The following is an 18,221-nucleotide window of genomic DNA, read 5'->3' on the forward strand; positions in this document are numbered from 1 at the left end:
AGGAGGGGTGGGAGGAGGAAGGAGCTAAAGAGCCCAACAGCTGATGGTGGCTCCCCCATCCCATCTGTGAGCAATGGGGATGGGATGGTACCACTGCTTCTCACCTCCCCCCCTGCAACACCCAGCCGGAGAAAAGACAGAGGGGGTGTGAGGGGCTCTAGCAGCCACCTCCCCAGAATGAATGGGGGTAACTGGACCCTGCTGCAGCCCCCTAAGGCCTGGGAGAGGGAGTCAAGACCCCCAGGGAGAGCATAGGTGAGATTGAATGAAGATGTGGCTGAATTAATGGGCAGGGGTTGAACTGATTGGGTGGGGCCTGTGGGGGGATAGAATTAACTGCTAGACAGGGGACAGTCAGATGTGGGGGTGAGAGATCCTGTAGCAGGAGCCAACATTACTTTTCCCAATAAATCTGGGGCAAGATCGTGATTTGGGGGGGGGTCTTACTCATGATTTTTTTATCTCATAAGTGGTTAAAACACATGATTTTTGATCTCTAGAGGCTGGTGTTACTGCAAATACTGTGATTGTATCTTTTCTCAGCACCCTATTGAAAATCAGATGCTTCCTTCAATTGCTGGGAAAGTGACATGGAAAGATGTTTCTAATGGAAAGCTTTAGGCAACCTTCATATAAGCTCACAGATATCCCTCTATCTCATCCCTTGTTTTCATTTATGTCTTACTAGAGTACCAGGAAGACAATAGCAAAGAGCAGGTAAAGGATCTTCATGGCTAAACGTTGGACAGGAACTCAGTATTGCTGGAGAGAAGAGACAGAGACCCTGTATTTATAGGACACTGGTGTTTGTGATTTGCTGAACTCTAGACATTTTTTTAATACAAATGACATTATAGTATGTGTTCCACAATCTCTTAATAATAATAATTATTATTATCTGTGAAGTACCATAGATGTCCTATGAGCATTTCAGTGACTGCAACATTATGAAGCAAAATTATATTTTTTGAAAAGATATTTTGTAAGTAATTTTAATTTACCAGTTACTTATATTAGGTTTCTCACTGTTCTTTGGATCTTTGTTCCTTAGTTAAAGTACAGAGTGGAGAATTATTGCACAGTTATGATTTGTATTAGCCAAATAGAATTGAAAGCAATTAAGAAAGTAGAAAAAAAGAAAACCAGGTGATTACATGCTCTTGTTCATGAAATTTATAAAAACAAATTATTTATGTGAAGTTACAATTTACCAGGGAAAAACTGATCAAATCATTTTTTTCAGAGTCTTATCCCTGTCTTTTTACGTATACAAGCTTTATTCTAGTTCTACATGTAAATAGGGTCTGAATGAGCTCTCCCTGACATCTGGTAATGAGCTGGGAAAACGACTTCAGGAGCAGACTGTATTTTCATAGACACACCTACTCTGCCTAAGTGCTCTGCAGATGAAGCTGCTTTGCCAAAGTGATCAATTTTGACTGGTTTTAAGTTACAAATCATTCGAGCAATCTCCAGCAATCTAGGCGTTTTCGACTTGTATGGCAATACAGTGAATATCCTGGCCTATCCAGACGATCTGGTCCTGATTGCAGACAACCCTGAGAGTCTCCAACAAATGCTTGATGTTACGAGCCAGGCTGCCAACTGGATGGGACTCTGCTTTAATGCCAAGAAGTGTGCATTCCTTCATATCGATGCTAGTAGAAGGGACTCAGTCCAGGTGATGCCATTTCAGATCTAGGGTGAACCCATGATTTTCCTTGAAGACGGGCAAATGTACCAACATCTCAGCACATACACGGGTTTCCATATCTAGCAGACACCTGAGCATACGATTGAGGAGATCTTACAAGACCTGGCCAGGATCAACTCCTCCCAGTTGGCATCATGCCAGAAGATTAATGCCTTAAACACATTCCTGTTCCCCCGTATTTCATTTGTCCTGACGGGATCTGCTGTGGCGAAGGTCCCCCTTAACCAGGCAGCCAACACCATAAGGCACATAGTGAAGAAGTAGGTTTCAGAGTAGCAGCTGTGTTAGTCTGTATCCACAAAAAGAAAAGAAGTACCTGTGACACCTTAGAGACTAACAAATTTATTTGAGCATAAGCTTTTGTGAGCTACAGCTCACTTCATTGGATGCATTCAGTGGAAAATATAGTAGGGAGATTTATATACATAGAGAACATGAAACAATGGGTGTTACCATACACACTGTAACCAGAGTGAACACTTAAGGTGAGCTATTACCAGTAGGAGAGCGGGGGGGAGGGGGAGAATTTTGTAGTGATACTCAAAGTGGGCCATTGCAAATTAATTCCAATTCAGCAGTATCTCGTTGGAGTCTGGTATTGAAGTTTTTTTTGTTGAAGTATTGCCACTTTTAGGTCTGTAATCGAGTGACCAGAGAGATTGAAGTGTTCTCCAACTTGTTTTTGAATTTTATAATTCTTGACGTCTGATTTGTGTCCATTTATTCTTTTACGTAGAGACTGTCCAGTTTGACCAATGTACGTGGCAGAGGGGCATTGCTCACACATGATGGCATATATCATATTGGTAGATGCGCAGATGAACGAGCCTCTGATAGTGTGGCTGATGTGATTAGGCCCTATGATGGTGTCCCCTGAATATATATGTGACAGAGTTGGCAACGGGCTTTGTTGCAAGGATAGGTTCCTGGGTTAGTGGTTCTGTTGTGTGGTATGTGGTTGCTGGTGAGTATTTGCTTCAGGTTGGGGGGCTGTCTGTAAGCAAGAACTGGCCTGTCTCCCAAGATCTGTGAGAGTGATGGGTCATCCTTCAAAATAGGTTGTAAATCCTTGATGATGTGTTGGAGAGGTTTTAGTTGGGGGGTGAAGGTGATGGCTAGTGGCGTTCTGTTATTTTCTCTGTTGGGCCTGTCCTGTAGTAGGTGACTTCTGGGTACTCTTCTGGCTCTGTCAATCTGTTTCTTCACTTCAGCAGGTGGGTATTGTAGTTGTAACAATGCATGATAGAGATCTTGTAGGTGTTTGTCTCTGTCTGAGGGGTTGGAGCAAATGCGGTTATATCGTAGACCTTGGCTGTAGACAATGGATCGTGTGGTGTGATCTGGATGAAAGCTAGAGGCATGTAGGTAGGAATAGCGGTCAGTAGGTTTCTGATATAGGGTAGTATTTATGTGACCATTGCTTATTAGCACCGTAGTGTCCAGGAAGTGGATCTCTTGTGTGGACTGGTCCAGGCTGAGGTTGATGGTGGGATGGAAATTGTTGAAATCCTGGTGGAATTCCTCAAGGGCTTCTTTTCCATGGGTCCAGATGATGAAGATGTCATCAATGTAGCGCAAGTAGAGTAGGGGCATTAGGGGATGACAGCTGAGGAAGCGTTGTTCTAAGTCAGCCATAAAAATGTTGGTATACTGTGGGGCCATGCGGGTACCCATAGCAGTGCTGCTGATTTGAAGATATACATTGTCCCCAAATGTGAAATAGTTATGGGTGAGGACAAAGTCACAAAGTTCAGCCACCAGGTTAGCCGTGACATTATCGGGGATACTGTTCCTGACTGCTTGTAGCCCATCTTTGTGTGGAATGTTGGTGTAGAGGGCTTCTACATCCATAGTGGCTAGGATGGTGTTTTTAGGAAGATCACCAATGGATTGTAGTTTCCTCAAGAAGTCAGTGGTGTCTTGAAGATAGCTGGAAGTGCTGGTAACGTAGGGCCTGAGGAGGGAGTCTACATAGCCAGACAATCCTGCTGTCAGGGTGACAATGACTGAGATGATGGGGCGTCCAGGATTTCCAGGTTTATGGATCTTGGGTAGCAGATAGAATACCCCAGGTCGGGGTTCCAGGGGTGTGTCTGTGCGGATTTGTTCTTGTGCTTTTCAGGGAGTTTCTTGAGCAAATGCTGTAGTTTCTTCTGGTAACCCTCAGTGGGATCAGAGGGTAATGGCTTGTAGAAAGTGGTGTTGGAGAGCTGCCTAGTAGCCTCTTGTTCATATTCTGACCTATTCATGATGACGACAGCACCTCCTTTGTCAGCCTTTTTGATTATGATGTCAGAGTTGTTTCTGAGGCTGTGGATGGCATTGTGTTTTGCACGGCTGAGGTTATGAAGCAAGTGATGCTGCTTTTCCACAATTTCAGCCCATGCACGTCGGCGGAAGCACTCTATGTAGAAGTCCAGTCTGTTGTTTCGACCTTCTGGAGGAGTCCACCCAGAATCCTTCTTTTTGTAGTCTTGGTAGGAAGGTCTCTGTGGGCTAGTATGTTGTTCAGAGGTGTGTTGGAAATATTCCTTGAGTCGGAGGCATCGAAAATAGGATTCTAGGTCACCACAGAACTGTATCATGTTCATGGGGGTGGAGGGGCAGAAGGAGAGGCCCCGAGATAGGACAGATTCTTCTGCTGGGCTAAGAGTATAGTTGGATAGATTAACAATATTGCTGGGTGGGTTAAGGGAACCACTGTTGTGGCCCCTTGTGGCATGTAGTAGTTTAAATAGTTTAGTGTCCTTTTTCTTTTGTAGAGAAGCAAAGTGTGTGTTGTAAATGGCTTATCTAGTTTTTGTAAAGTCCAGCCATGAGGAACAAGTAGATGTTTCTCCCCCAGAGAGCCAGCAATGAACTGGTGTACATCTTATTAGAGGGGTAGCTGTCTTAGTCTGTATCCACAAAAACAAAGATGAGTTCAGTGACGCCTTAAAGACTAACTGATTTATTTGGGCATAAGCTTCGTGGGTGAAAAACCACTTCTTCAGATGCATGGAGTGAAAATTACAGATGCAAGCATAAATATACTGGCACATAAAGAGAATGTAGTTAGTTACCTTACAAGTGGAAAATCAGTGATGCAAGGCCAATTCAATTAGGGTGGATGTGGTCCACTCCCAATAATTGATGAGGAGGTGTCAATACCAAGAGAGGGAAAATTGCTTTTGTAGTGAGCCAGCCACTCCCAGTCCCTATTCAAGCCCAAATTAATGGTGCTAAGTTTGCAAATGAATTGTAGCTCTGCAGTTTCTCTTTCAAGTCTGTTTTTGAAGTTTTTGTTGTTGAATTATGGCTACTTTTAAATCTGTTATTGAATGTCCAGAGAGATTGAAGTGTTCTCCTACTGGCTTTTGTATGTTACCATTCCTGATGTCTGATCAGTGTCCATTTATTCTTTTACTTGGGAGTGGGGAAGTATTGCCTCTCAGAGGCTCACAGGGATGGTGGGTAATTTTCCCAGGTTACAGGATGGGGGCTCAAGCCGGTTCTGTGTTGCATTGTTGAAAAGGAACCCCTAGATATTGAACTGGACCCTTGTTGCTGCCGGCTCCACCTGGCAGAAGGGTTTCAAGAGGAACCAGTAGATATTGAACTCAGTCCTTGTTGCTGCCAACACCACTACATGGTTATATATATATTGCACTGTGCTGGTCACTTTTGCACTAACATGGATCAATAAATGCAGAATTTTATCCATTTCTAACCAAGTGTGTTCACCAATGGAATTATGGGAGTGCTAATGGCAGCTAAACCAAACAGTTCTAAAGTTACAATTTACAAAATCAGACATGTTACTTAAGCACTAGAGTGACAATCAAATTAATCATCACACATTAATCCCCAAACATAATATGCCAATAATATTTATCCCAATTTATCTGGGATTTTGTCTGTATTGTATTATCTTAGGCAACTTTAGATATATAATCAAATAGTGGTTAAGAAATTTAGTTTACAAGCCAATTGAAAGCTTCTTCCTCCTCTTGTGTAAGAAGCTGTCAATTTCATTGACCACAAAATCTGAACAATTTCTAGGCTAAACTCTGAAACACTCAGGGGTTTTTCTCAGCTATCTATTGCTGGTGATCAGTGCTGTTTCCTGTTACAGATAGTTCTAGACTTCAACAATCCTAATCATGTTAACTGAGTTACCACAATTTCTAAACAATTCAGGTTAAATTTGTTAGTGAAACGCAAGTATACATCATATATTTTAGTAATTTTGATCATTTTAACTCATGTATGTACTTTCAGAGAAGTACTTAGCTTTAAAATAATCATCTTTTAATTTGGTAAAGAAAATATATGTATTTTTGATATTTATATAATTGAAAGTGGCATAAAAGATTGGAAACATCCAACCAGAATGTGAGTTGTCTCTTCTCACCAACCAATGACAAAAGGAGGCATCTCTTATGGATTGTAATAATCCATGAGCTTTCAACAGAACATCTTAACTCACAGTGCTTTGTGTAAAATGTCTTGGATACAAACTGAATACCTACTAGTTGAGCTCTGATCATCAACCTACTACAGATGCCTTCCCCAGGTCTCCTGTGGTGTGATTCTTGTCCAACTTGACATGACTCTGTACCCTTTCCCATATGTATCATCCTCTGTCAGCACTTTCAGCTGTCTGCAGAAATGTCCATTTTGAAGTCAGGAAAGATGCTTTACGTAAAGTCTTTACATGTTCCTTGAAGATTCTGTACTTGTTACATAGCTCAAAATGCAGTAATATAAATGATCTGATTCAGTTCCTTAGTTTACCACTAACTTAAAATTATTATCCACAATTATTTAAATAGTAAGACACAACAGCTGTCCCATCTGCACCACATGTGTTTATTCTTTACACTTCTTTTTATTCTTAGAAGAATAGGTACATTTCTTATGAGACCTCTTTAGAACTGACCATAGGACAGATGATCTCTCCAAGTGTTATAGGGTCCTTATCATATTTCAATGGTATTCACTTTACATATTTTAACTTTTCATTGGCTTCACAATATATCAACTGATGGTATCACCTTCTTTATCAAAATATGCTTTGTCATACCTTTGTTAATGATTAGTGAGACATTATTTTTATATATTTTATTTTATATATTTATACACAAAGGTGTCCAAACTGATTTCTATACTCTGTGACTATGCAACTTCCTCAGACTACAGGGTTCTGTTGCAGAGTATTCAAGATATCTTTTATTTTTTTACCATCTCAAATATTATATATTATACAGCCTCATAGCACCTTGATTTACTCTATCTCTGTGACAAACTTCAAAATATAAAGCATATATAGAAGAACTTGATCAAACATGAAGTTACTTCACAACTTAGAAAGTGTTTGTGGTTCGCTACAGACCGTTGTTGTTACTCAATCTAACTCCTTTGTGAACCACAGATGCAACATGTGCTGTTTGACATGTTTTAAGGATTTAGTCCTAAACTATGTTAAGGATTATGTCCTATGCCTGTAATATGTGGCATTATTAGTAGTAATAAATTCCATATTTTCTGTGTCATCCTTACAGTTGACAAATCCTTGTCTAGAGAAAATTACAATCTAGGGTGATATATTTGCCCCATGGAAGTCAATGGGAGTTTTCTGTTGATTTCCACAGGATCAGGATTACATCCTGGACATCTACAGTAATTAAATGTCATCAGTCTGGTACAAAGCTGAACAAAGTGAATAGATAGTCTCATTGACCAGTGGGCTTTGGACAAGACAACATGGTTCAGAGAGAAATTCAGGAAACAACTTCCTCTCAGCTGCCCTGAAATAGGCATACAGCGTAGTACAGTGGTTCTCAAGCAAGTGGGTACATAGAGGTCTTCCAGGGGGTACATCAACTCATCTAGATATTTGTTAAGTTTTACAACAGGCTACATAAAAAGCACTAGTGAAGGCTGTAGAAACTAAAATTTCATACTGACAATGACTTTTTATACTGCTCTATATTCTATACACTGAACTGTAAGTACAAGATTTTTATTCCAATTGATTTATTTTATCAAATGAGATGTTCAGGTAAAAATGAGAAAGTACGCAATTTGTGAGTGACAGTGTGCTGTGACACTTTTGTAATTTTAGGTCTGATTTTATAAGCAAGTTATTTTTTAAGTGAGTTGAAACCTGGGGGTATGCAAGACAAATCAGACTCCTCAAAGGGGTATAGTAGTCTGGAAAGGTTGAGAACCACCGGTATAAAAGGCTGTCCTTTAATCATACAATAAGGATAACAACACTTCATAGATTAATGAATTCCCAAGACCAGAAGGGACCATTGTGACTTCATGTCCCCTGCATCCAAGATTTAAGTGAATTTTAACCCAAACCAGCAGAAATTGATCACCTTGGCAAAGCAGGTGTGTCTATGCAAATAGGTTCTGCACAGGAGGTCTGTTCCTCCAGCTCATGTTCCTCAGGCTTGACAAAGCCCTGGCTGGGATGATTTAGTTGGGGGTTGGTCCTGCTTTGAGCAGGGGGTTGGAGCTGGCCTGTAGCACAGGTTTGCCCTACCCCTGCTACCTTCTCTTCTTATTCCCCCTTGCTTCTAGCACTAAATTCTCTTGCCCGTTTGTTAGTCCAAATGCCCAGTTATCCAAAATTCTGGATCTTGCCAGGCCGGTCTGATAAACGGGATTGCACTGTAATAGAATATTTGATGTATACTTGTATTTTGCTAATAAACTGGTACTTAGTTGGCTAGAAATTAGGGTAACTCAGTATGTGATAATGAATGTTAAAGTTGAAAAGTATTTGTAAAAGGAAATGTCTCGTCCTTAGAAGATAACTGAGAGAAACCTTGAGTGTTTCTGAATGTAGTCTAGAAATCACATGGAGTTTGTGTTTGAGAGAAACTGACAGCTTCTTTTACGAGAGAAGGGAGAAGATTTCATTGGCTGGTAAGCTATTTGAATATTATGTTATCAGAGAATAGTTAAAAGAAAAGGAGTACTTGTGGCACCTTAGAGACTAACAAATTTATTTGAGCATAAGCTTTCGTGAGCTACAGCTCACTTCATCGGATGCATTTGAAGTGAGCTATAGCTCACGAAAGCTTATGCTCAAATAAATTTGTTAGTCTCTAAGGTGCCACAAGTACTCCTTTTCTTTTTGCGAATACAGACTAACACGGCTGCTACTCTGAAACAGAATAGTTAGTTAATGTGGCCTAAGAACTTAGAATACTGGTAAAATTCTAGAGAAATTGGAATAGTTTAAATCGGTATCTGCATTGTGTGTTTGTGCTTTAATGAATAGTAACTAATTGAATTGTTGTTCTTAGTGCTTCAGTAACTGGTCTCATTTTCTGAATTGTAACTTTACAGCTGTTTGTTAGAACTGCCACAGGTGCTCCCTCAATTACACTAATGAACACCTTTGCTTAGAAATGCATTAAAGGCTTCATAGTTCCATGTTGGAACCAAAGTCACCTGCCCAGCATAGTACAGAACTAGGGTAAAATTTGCCTATGTAACAAGACTGATGAGGCCTTGAATGACTTGATGTGACCTGTTATTTCTTGGTAAATTGTAACATCACATCATGAATTCATTGTTAGAAATTTCATAAACATGAAAATCCAACCACCTTTATTTTGCTCTCTGTAATTTCTGAATTGCTTTCAATTCTAACTTGGTGAATATAAAATGTGGATATGCGATAATTCTCCAGTCTGTATTTTGGCTAAGGAATAAGAGATTACTACAAAAAACCTAATTTAAGACACTGGAAAACTGAAATTAGTAACAAAACACATTTGTAAACTGTATTTTGCCTCTGAATCATATTTCTCTGAAATCCTCCTTGTATAGATGACAATCATTCCTATTAAGAGATTACAGAATACATAAATGTCATTTTGATTACAATAATATTTCTAGAGACCAGTATTTTCCCATAACCTATAAATATAGGAACTCAGTCTCCTCTCTATCTTGGTGTCTCTTCTCTCCAGAGACGCTGAGTTCCTGGCCCACCTTCAGCCATGAAGATCATTTACCTGCTCTTTGCTTTTGTCTTTCTGGTGCTCCAGGGTGTGCCAGGTAAGAAAAAAATGAAAACAAGGGATGATACAGTGGGATATATGGGAGACTATATGAAGATTATCTAACCATTTCTATTAGAAACTTGTTTCTGACATTTTTCTTATAAGTTCTAGCATGTCTTCAGTTTGCAGACGATACATGACATTTGAGAAGAATTATTCTGAGGTCAGGGAGGTGTCTTTGCTGCCCCACTAAAACTTAGATTTGACTGAATTATGATCACTGGGGGGAAAAAATTCCCATAATGTTTTCCTCAGATCTTTCTGAGGCTTGCTGCTTAAATCACCCCATGATCTACCCGCACAGCACGTACTCTTCCTCAAACAGGGAATCACAGAATTGAACAACCAGATGGGATACAGACAAAATGAACTCATGCCAACTTCATTCAATATGCTTTTGGTCTAGGAGAAGGTGCATAGGGCTGAGAGGTGGAAGACTGTAACTTAAGATGTAACTTCTGAGGCTCACTATTGTTAGTAATTCCGTGCCTTTCATAGTCTATATTATAAAGTCAGGCCTCATGTCCCACTAACAGGTTACACAGCTGGGAACAGAACCCGGGTCTATAAAATGGCACCCCCTCATCTCAGTGTATTATCCCCACTCTTTCTCAGAACCTGTCACTACTACATGCTCAGCTGCTTTCCTAGAAATAATATCATCAGGGTGAGACAGTGTTCGCAGCTGTGACAATGGATCCATTTCAGTTGCCCAACAACCTCCAATTAAAAATGGTCTAACCTACATATTCTACACGCTTTGGCTGCACAGATTAGGGTGGCATTTTCAAAATAACAGGTCCTTCGGGTATAACCAAAGAGTGGCAATTAGTCATTAAGAAACTATTCCTGAGTGAGTCTTCAGAAAAAAATCTGCACAGTTTCACAGACAGGCAAGCGTTCATACCAGAAAAGACTTTTTCAAGCCCTTCTCTTTCAAAAAGTTGTAGTCATGCAACTCAGTGCTGAACCAGTTCAACCCTAATTAGCCAAATTGCATGGATGATACTGCCTGGCACATCATGGTCAGAGCCTGAGGGACTCACACCCACAGCAGCAGCCACTAGAAGAAGGTAGAGATGTGGGCAGCTACTTCCTTTCCATTGCTTAAAGGCGGGGGGCAGCAAAGGATGTCCGTGCTCAGAGCTCCAGTTCTGAACTCTGCAGCCTGCAGGCTAGCACCCCTGTTTAAGTAACTCACTCTGTTCCCTTCTTAAAGTCAGCCACGAAATGTGCACAGAACTACACCCATTTGAGGAGTGGCACTTAAGCTGTGGTAAGTTTTTGCACTTGAAGATAATTGGTATGTCTTAACCAGTTGGAAGTGAATAGGAAAGATAGATAGAATAGATAACATATAGAATAGATAAGTTCATGGAGGATAGGTCCATCAATGGCTATTAGCCAGGATGGGCAGGGATGGTGTCCCTAGTTTCTGTTTGCCAGAAGCTGGGAACAGGCGACAGGGGATGAATCATTTGATGATTACCTGTTCTGTTCATTCCCTCTGGGGCACCTGGCATTGGCCACTGTCGGAAGACAGGACAGGCTAGATGGATCTTTGATCTGACCCAGTATGGCCGTTCTTATGAGCTTAAATGCCTGTTATCCTCTAATCACAGCCCTTATTAACCCTGCTCTGCAGACTGGATGACTTTTTCTTTCTACAGAATTCTCCAAGGCTCAGAATCTCAGCAGGAGATATAGACTGCGTGGAGGTTTTTGTTCCCTTGGGATATATCCTCCTAATATGATATACATTGGAAGTGCTCTTGAGTCGGGCACTTTTGCTGTCTAAGGTAAGTTTAGCACTCCAAGGCAGACATTGCAGTGTGAACAGAAATACCTGTTCCTCTCCTTACATCCAAGCTGTTCTTTAACTGCTTTCAGAGGCTCCGCACACATGGCCCAGCCCAAGGCCAAGGAGGCTTGAAGCCACATCTGTACTGCCCACATTCTAAGCCACCTGGGGACTAGAGTGGCCCCAACATGTATGAGAACCATTCCTCTGGCTGATCTTACATACAGCAGCCTTACCCAGGCTGCCTGTGGGACACTCCACAGCTTGGAGCAGCCCAGATTCTCTGCAGTGCTCAATGCTACAGGGATTGCCCCCAGAGACCTGGCAGCCTCCACCAACTTCTACAGCACCACCCCAACTCCAGTGCTTGCAACAGGGACCTATTATGGCAGTCGTTTGCTGCTCACACTTTGGGAGAATCCCCACGAGTCCCTTTATGGTCCTTTTTCAGCCTCCATATAATGCTGACGCTTCATATATGGGCAGGGACTCAGGCCCGAACACTCCATTGTCGACAGAAGTGTGCTAGGCGCTAGCTTACCCAACAGACTGGGTATTAAAGCAGAAACCTCTCGAGCAAAGCACAAGTCTCTACAGCTTGAGCTATGGGGCCAGGCTCTCTAGCTGGGGATGTAACAGATTCTCCTTCTCTGTAGCTCAGGCACATAGGGTACAAATAACATGCACTGACCACTGGGTGACACCTGCATGTAATCAGAAGTGCTCACTCTTCAGTATAATTAAATCAGCACCAATCCTTCAAGGATTTAAAGCCATTTAAGAGCTGGTGAATCCTTCAGTGCTTACAGCAGCTATGTACAGACATTAGCCCTTGATTTCCCCCCTTTTTGAAGCCCCAAGGGCAGTAATTATAAAAATCTTGGTGACATCAATGTGAGCACTATTCAGTAGGTTTCTTAATGTTTTAAACATCACGGTTCCCATGGAAAGTTGGCTTGGCCACATGCCATATCTCTGGGGGCCTTTCTAGTCCTGCTCAGCCTGTTTTGCACAGTATCTGTCATAAACTATACAAGTCGCCCAGCATGGTCAAATTAATTTTGCAGCACAGACAGGTCCCAGAGAAGCAGTTTGGAGGGTGAGAGATTCCCCCCCCCCCACTAAAGATACAGGTCGAGAACAGGAGATGTGAAGCTGGGAGCCCTTTGGGGTTGCAGACTGAGAGCCAGGAATTCAGCCAGAGTGGCCACGCCAGCAGCTTCTCAGAAGCAACTGCCACCCAATGGTGTCAGCCTTCATAGAGAATTGGCATTTCCCTTCATTCTTTAAAAGTAAGTGATTTATCACCTAAGTAATTTTAACTTCAGCTGTGCACAAGGTGTGTGTGGTAGAACAACTGTACCTGGGTGTGAGTCATGGTTTTCTGCAGTATAGATTTTATAGGCAGCCAGTTCACCTGTTTAGATACATGACTATTCCCCTTAAAACTCTGTAATAGAATGTTGCAGTAGAAAAAATGAATTCCCTGCACCGTAGCTGAAGAACCTCTTCACCCACCACAGAGTGACTAGGCAATTCCTCCTTTTGATTTGAAATCAAACTTCATATTAGCCTTGTTCTATGGAAAAACATAAACAAATCTCAAAAAGAAAAGGAGTACTTGTGGCACCTTAAAGACTAACAAATTTATTAGAGCATAAGCTTTCGTGAGCTACAGCTCACTTCATCGGATGCATTTGGTGGAAAAAACAGAGGAGAGATTTATATACACACACACACAGAGAACATGAAACAATGGGTTTATCATACACACTGTAAGGAGAGTGATCACTTAAGATAAGCCATCACCAACAGCAGGGGGGGGAAGGAGGAAAACCTTTCATGGTGACAAGCAGGTAGGCTAATTCCAGCAGTTAACAAGAATATCAGAGGAACAGTGGGGGGTAGGGTGGGAGGGAGAAATACCATGGGGAAATAGTTTTACTTTGTGTAATGACTCATCCATTCCCAGTCTCTATTCAAGCCTAAGTTAATTGTATCCAGTTTGCAAATTAATTCCAATTCAGCAGTCTCTCGTTGGACTCTGTTTTTGAAGCTTTTTTGTTGAAGGATAGCCACTCTTAGGTCTGTGATCGAGTGACCAGAGAGATTGAAGTGTTCTCCAACTGGTTTTTGAATGTTATAATTCTTGACGTCTGATTTGTGTCCATTCATTCTTTTACGTAGAGACTGTCCAGTTTGGCCAATGTACATGGCAGAGGGGCATTGCTGGCACATGATGGCATATATCACATTGGTAGATGCGCAGGTGAACGAGCCTTTGATAGTGTGGCTGATGTGATTAGGCCCTATGATGGTATCCCCTGAATAGATATGTGGACAGAGTTGGTAACGGGCTTTGTTGCAAGGATAGGTTCCTGGGTTAGTGGTTCTGTTGTGTGGTGTGTGGTTGCTGGTGAGTATTTGCTTCAGATTGGGGGGCTGTCTGTAAGCAAGGACTGGTCTGTCTCCCAAGATCTGAGAGAGTGATGGCTCGTCCTTCAGGATAGGTTGTAGATCCTTGATGATGACGTATAGAGTGGAAATCTGTCAACTTCATGAAAAAACTCGCACAGATACAGACAGACATCATCTTCCTCTCCAAATGCAAACAGATGGACATCATACCGAAAGGACTGAAGGTAAAAAATCCATTACAATCTACATACCACACAGACTATGCTGACAGCTTGTGCCACACACTCTCAAGGAAACTGCGGAACCACCTGATCAACATCCTCTACAGCAAACAGGGAAAGATTAAGAATGAGCTCTCAAAACTGGATACTCACATAAAGAACCAACCTTCCACACAAACTTCCTCGTGGCTGGACTTTACAAAAACTAGACAAGCCATTTACAAAACACACTTTGATTCTCTACAAAAGAAAAAGGACACTAAGCTATCTAAACTACTATATGCCACAAGGGGCCACAACAATGGTTCCCGTAACCCACCCAGCAATATTGTTAATCTATCCAACTATACTCTTAACCCAGCGGAAGAATCTGTCCTATCTCGGGGCCTCTCCTTTTGCCCCTCCACCCCCACGAACATGATACAGTTCTGTGGTGACCTAGAATCCTATTTTCGACGTCTCAGACTCAAGGAATATTTCCAACACACCTCTGACCAACATATTAACCCACAGAGACCTTCCTGCCAACACTACAAAAAGAAGGATTCTAGGTGGACTCCTCCTGAAGGTCGAAACAGCAGCCTGGATTTCTACATAGACTGCTTCCGCCGACGTGCACGAGCTGAAATTGTGGAAAAGCAGCATCGCTTACCCCATAACCTCAGCCATGCAGAACACAGTGCCATCCACAGCCTCAGAAACAACTCTGACATCATAATCAAAAAGGCTGACAAAGGAGGTGCTGTCGTCATCATGAATAGGTCAGAGTATGAACAAGAGGCTACTAGGCAGCTCTCCAACACCACTTTCTACAAGCCATTACCCTCTGATCCCACTGAGAGTTACCAAAAGAAACTACAACATTTGCTCAAGAAACTCCCTGAAAAAGCACAAGAACAAATCCGCACAGACACACCCCTGGAGCCAGGACCTGGGGTATTCTATCTGCTACCCAAGATCCATAAACCTGGAAATCCTGGACGCCCCATCATCTCAGGCATTGGCACCCTGACAGCAGGATTGTCTGGCTATGTAGACTCCCTCCTCAGGCCCTTCGTTACCAGCACTCCCAGCTATCTTCGAGACACCACCGATTTCCTGAGGAAACTACAGTCCATTGGTGATCTTCCTAAAAACACCATCCTAGCCACTATGGATGTAGAAGCCCTCTACACCAACATTCCACACAAAGATGGACTACAAGCCGTCAGGAACAGTATCCCCGATACTGTCACGGCTAACCTGGTGGCAGAACTATGTGACTTTGTCCTGACCCATAACTATTTCACATTTGGTGACAATGTATACCTTCAAATCAGCGGCACTGCGATGGGTACCCGCATGGCCCCACAGTATGCCAACATTTTTATGGCTGACTTAGAACAACGCTTCCTCAGCTCTCGTTCCCTAATGCCCCTACTCTACTTGCGCTACATTGATGACATCTTCATCATCTGGACCCATGGAAAAGAAGCTCTTGAGGAATTCCACCATGATTTCAACAATTTCCATCCCACCATCAACCTCAGCCTGGACCAGTCCACACAAGAGATCCACTTCCTGGACACTACGGTGCTAATAAGCGATGGTCACATAAACACCACCCTATATCGGAAACCTACTGACCGCTATTCCTACCTACATGCCTCTAGCTTTCATCCAGATCATACCACTCGATCCATTGTCTACAGCCAAGCGCTACGATATAACCGCATTTGCTCCAACCCCTCAGACAGAGACAAACACCTACAAGATCTCTATCATGCATTCCTACAACTACAGTACCCACCTGCTGAAGTGAAGAAACAGATTGACAGAGCCAGAAGAGTACCCAGAAGTCACCTACTACAGGACAGGCCCAACAAAGAAAACAACAGAACGCCACTAGCCATCACCTTCAGCCCCCAACTAAAACCCCTCCAACGCATCATCAAGGATCTACAACCTATCCTGAAGGACGAGCCATCGCTCTCTCAGATCTTGGGAGACAGACCAGTCCTTGCTTACAGACAGCCCCCCAATCTGAAGCAAATACTCACCAGCAACCACACACCACACAACAGAACCACTAACCCAGGAACCTATCCTTGCAACAAAGCCCGTTGCCAACTCTGTCCACATATCTATTCAGGGGATACCATCATAGGGCCTAATCACATCAGCCACACTATCAAAGGCTCGTTCACCTGCGCATCTACCAATGTGATATATGCCATCATGTGCCAGCAATGCCCCTCTGCCATGTACATTGGCCAAACTGGACAGTCTCTACGTAAAAGAATGAATGGACACAAATCAGACGTCAAGAATTATAACATTCAAAAACCAGTTGGAGAACACTTCAATCTCTCTGGTCACTCGATCACAGACCTAAGAGTGGCTATACTTCAACAAAAAAGCTTCAAAAACAGACTCCAACGAGAGACTGCTGAATTGGAATTAATTTGCAAACTGGATACAATTAACTTAGGCTTGAATAGAGACTGGGAATGGATGAGTCATTACACAAAGTAAAACTATTTCCCCATGGTATTTCTCCCTCCCACCCCACCCCCCACTGTTCCTCTGATATTCTTGTTAACTGCTGGAATTAGCCTACCTGCTTGTCACCATGAAAGGTTTTCCTCCTTCCCCCCCCTGCTGTTGGTGATGGCTTATCTTAAGTGATCACTCTCCTTACAGTGTGTATGATAAACCCATTGTTTCATGTTCTCTGTGTGTGTGTATATAAATCTCTCCTCTGTTTTTTCCACCAAATGCATCCGATGAAGTGAGCTGTAGCTCACGAAAGCTTATGCTCTAATAAATTTGTTAGTCTTTAAGGTGCCACAAGTACTCCTTTTCTTTTTGCGAATACAGACTAACACGGCTGCTACTCTGAAACCTATAAACAAATCTGATTCTCTTTTCTTTGTACAGGTGAATTATTGACTGATTGTCTAAGCAGGATCTCCGGGAATCTGGCAGACAGTCACTTGCTTCTAAAATCATCAGATCCTGCTTCAATGGAACCCTGAAGTGCTGTTTGTTTGGGCTGTAAAGAACCTTGTGAGCTGGAGAAATTCCAGAAAGGAGCCCTTGTATCACCATATAAGTTTTGTTACTCTCCTTTTAATAAAAGCAAGTTGGTTTGAGATAATCTTGCTGAAGTGTGTGTGTATGTTGGTGGGAAGTAAAGGTTTCTGCTATTTCAGTTGGTTACATGATATCCCAAAATTCATTTCTGATCCCATCTTCAAGTTTCCCTGAAACTCACCTCTGCCATTGGACCATAGATCAGAAATCTCAGGCAGATTCTTTTAACCTTTTAGATGTGTGGGAATTACATTTTGAAAATTGATCACAGCTTTAATTTGGTTGAGACTGTCACCATTCTATGGTTGTCTTCATTGTTCTGTCACTAAAATCCAGCATGCTGAGCTGTGAGACAGCAGGTTCCTACTTGAAGGATGATGTTGAACTAGAGGGAGCGTCTTTCTGATGCTGCTGTCATGGAGTGGTTGAGTGTCAGGCGGCCAGTGAAAGATATGTTGTAAAGGTTGCTAGACCATGGATGATGAGCCCTTAACCTTCCCCAGTGATGAGCCCTTAACCTCCCCACAGTTCCCTAATTCTGCAAACTTATCTTTCTAAGGGTGCCTTTACACTGGGGCTTGAGATGTAATTTCCAGCTCAGGTAGATGCACCTACACTAGTTCTGCTTCAGCTAGGGCATAAAAAGTAGAAATGTAGCTGTGGCAGCACTAGCGGTGGAACTGGCTGGCCAGCTGGTGTGTGATCCCTTCTGAAACCCGACACAGATACTCAGGGTGGCTAGCCAAAGTTACACCTCTGCCTCCCATGTAGCCATTCACTTACGGACACTTGGCATTAGCAGGAGGTGGGGATTGGTTTAGAGGATTTGGGCAGCTAAGAGTGGTTGAAGCTGTTCTTAGAGTGTAAGGAGAGTTTGATAGCTCAGGAGGTGAGGTCTAACTCCAGAGTGTGCTCAGAGGCTG

General features: G+C 42.4%; 2 long non-coding RNA genes across 2 annotated transcripts in view; both read left to right on the forward strand.

Annotated features, from left to right (window-relative positions):
* Window positions 1–240: 240 nt before the first annotated feature.
* The window catches only part of LOC119853474, a 107,975-nt gene continuing 89,994 nt past the window's right edge, over window positions 241–18,221 (forward strand). Inside the window, exons 1-2 of the long non-coding RNA XR_006279682.1 lie at window positions 241–255; window positions 9,691–9,778. This is a non-coding gene — a long non-coding RNA (uncharacterized LOC119853474). The remainder of the gene's footprint in view (window positions 256–9,690; window positions 9,779–18,221) is intronic.
* Window positions 11,454–17,355, forward strand: LOC122459181. Its single transcript, XR_006279692.1, has 2 exons — window positions 11,454–11,582; window positions 17,143–17,355. It is a non-coding gene; the product is annotated as an uncharacterized LOC122459181 (long non-coding RNA).

This window comes from Dermochelys coriacea, chromosome 3 (genome assembly GCF_009764565.3).
Source record: "Dermochelys coriacea isolate rDerCor1 chromosome 3, rDerCor1.pri.v4, whole genome shotgun sequence".
Taxonomy (NCBI): Eukaryota; Metazoa; Chordata; order Testudines; family Dermochelyidae; genus Dermochelys; species Dermochelys coriacea.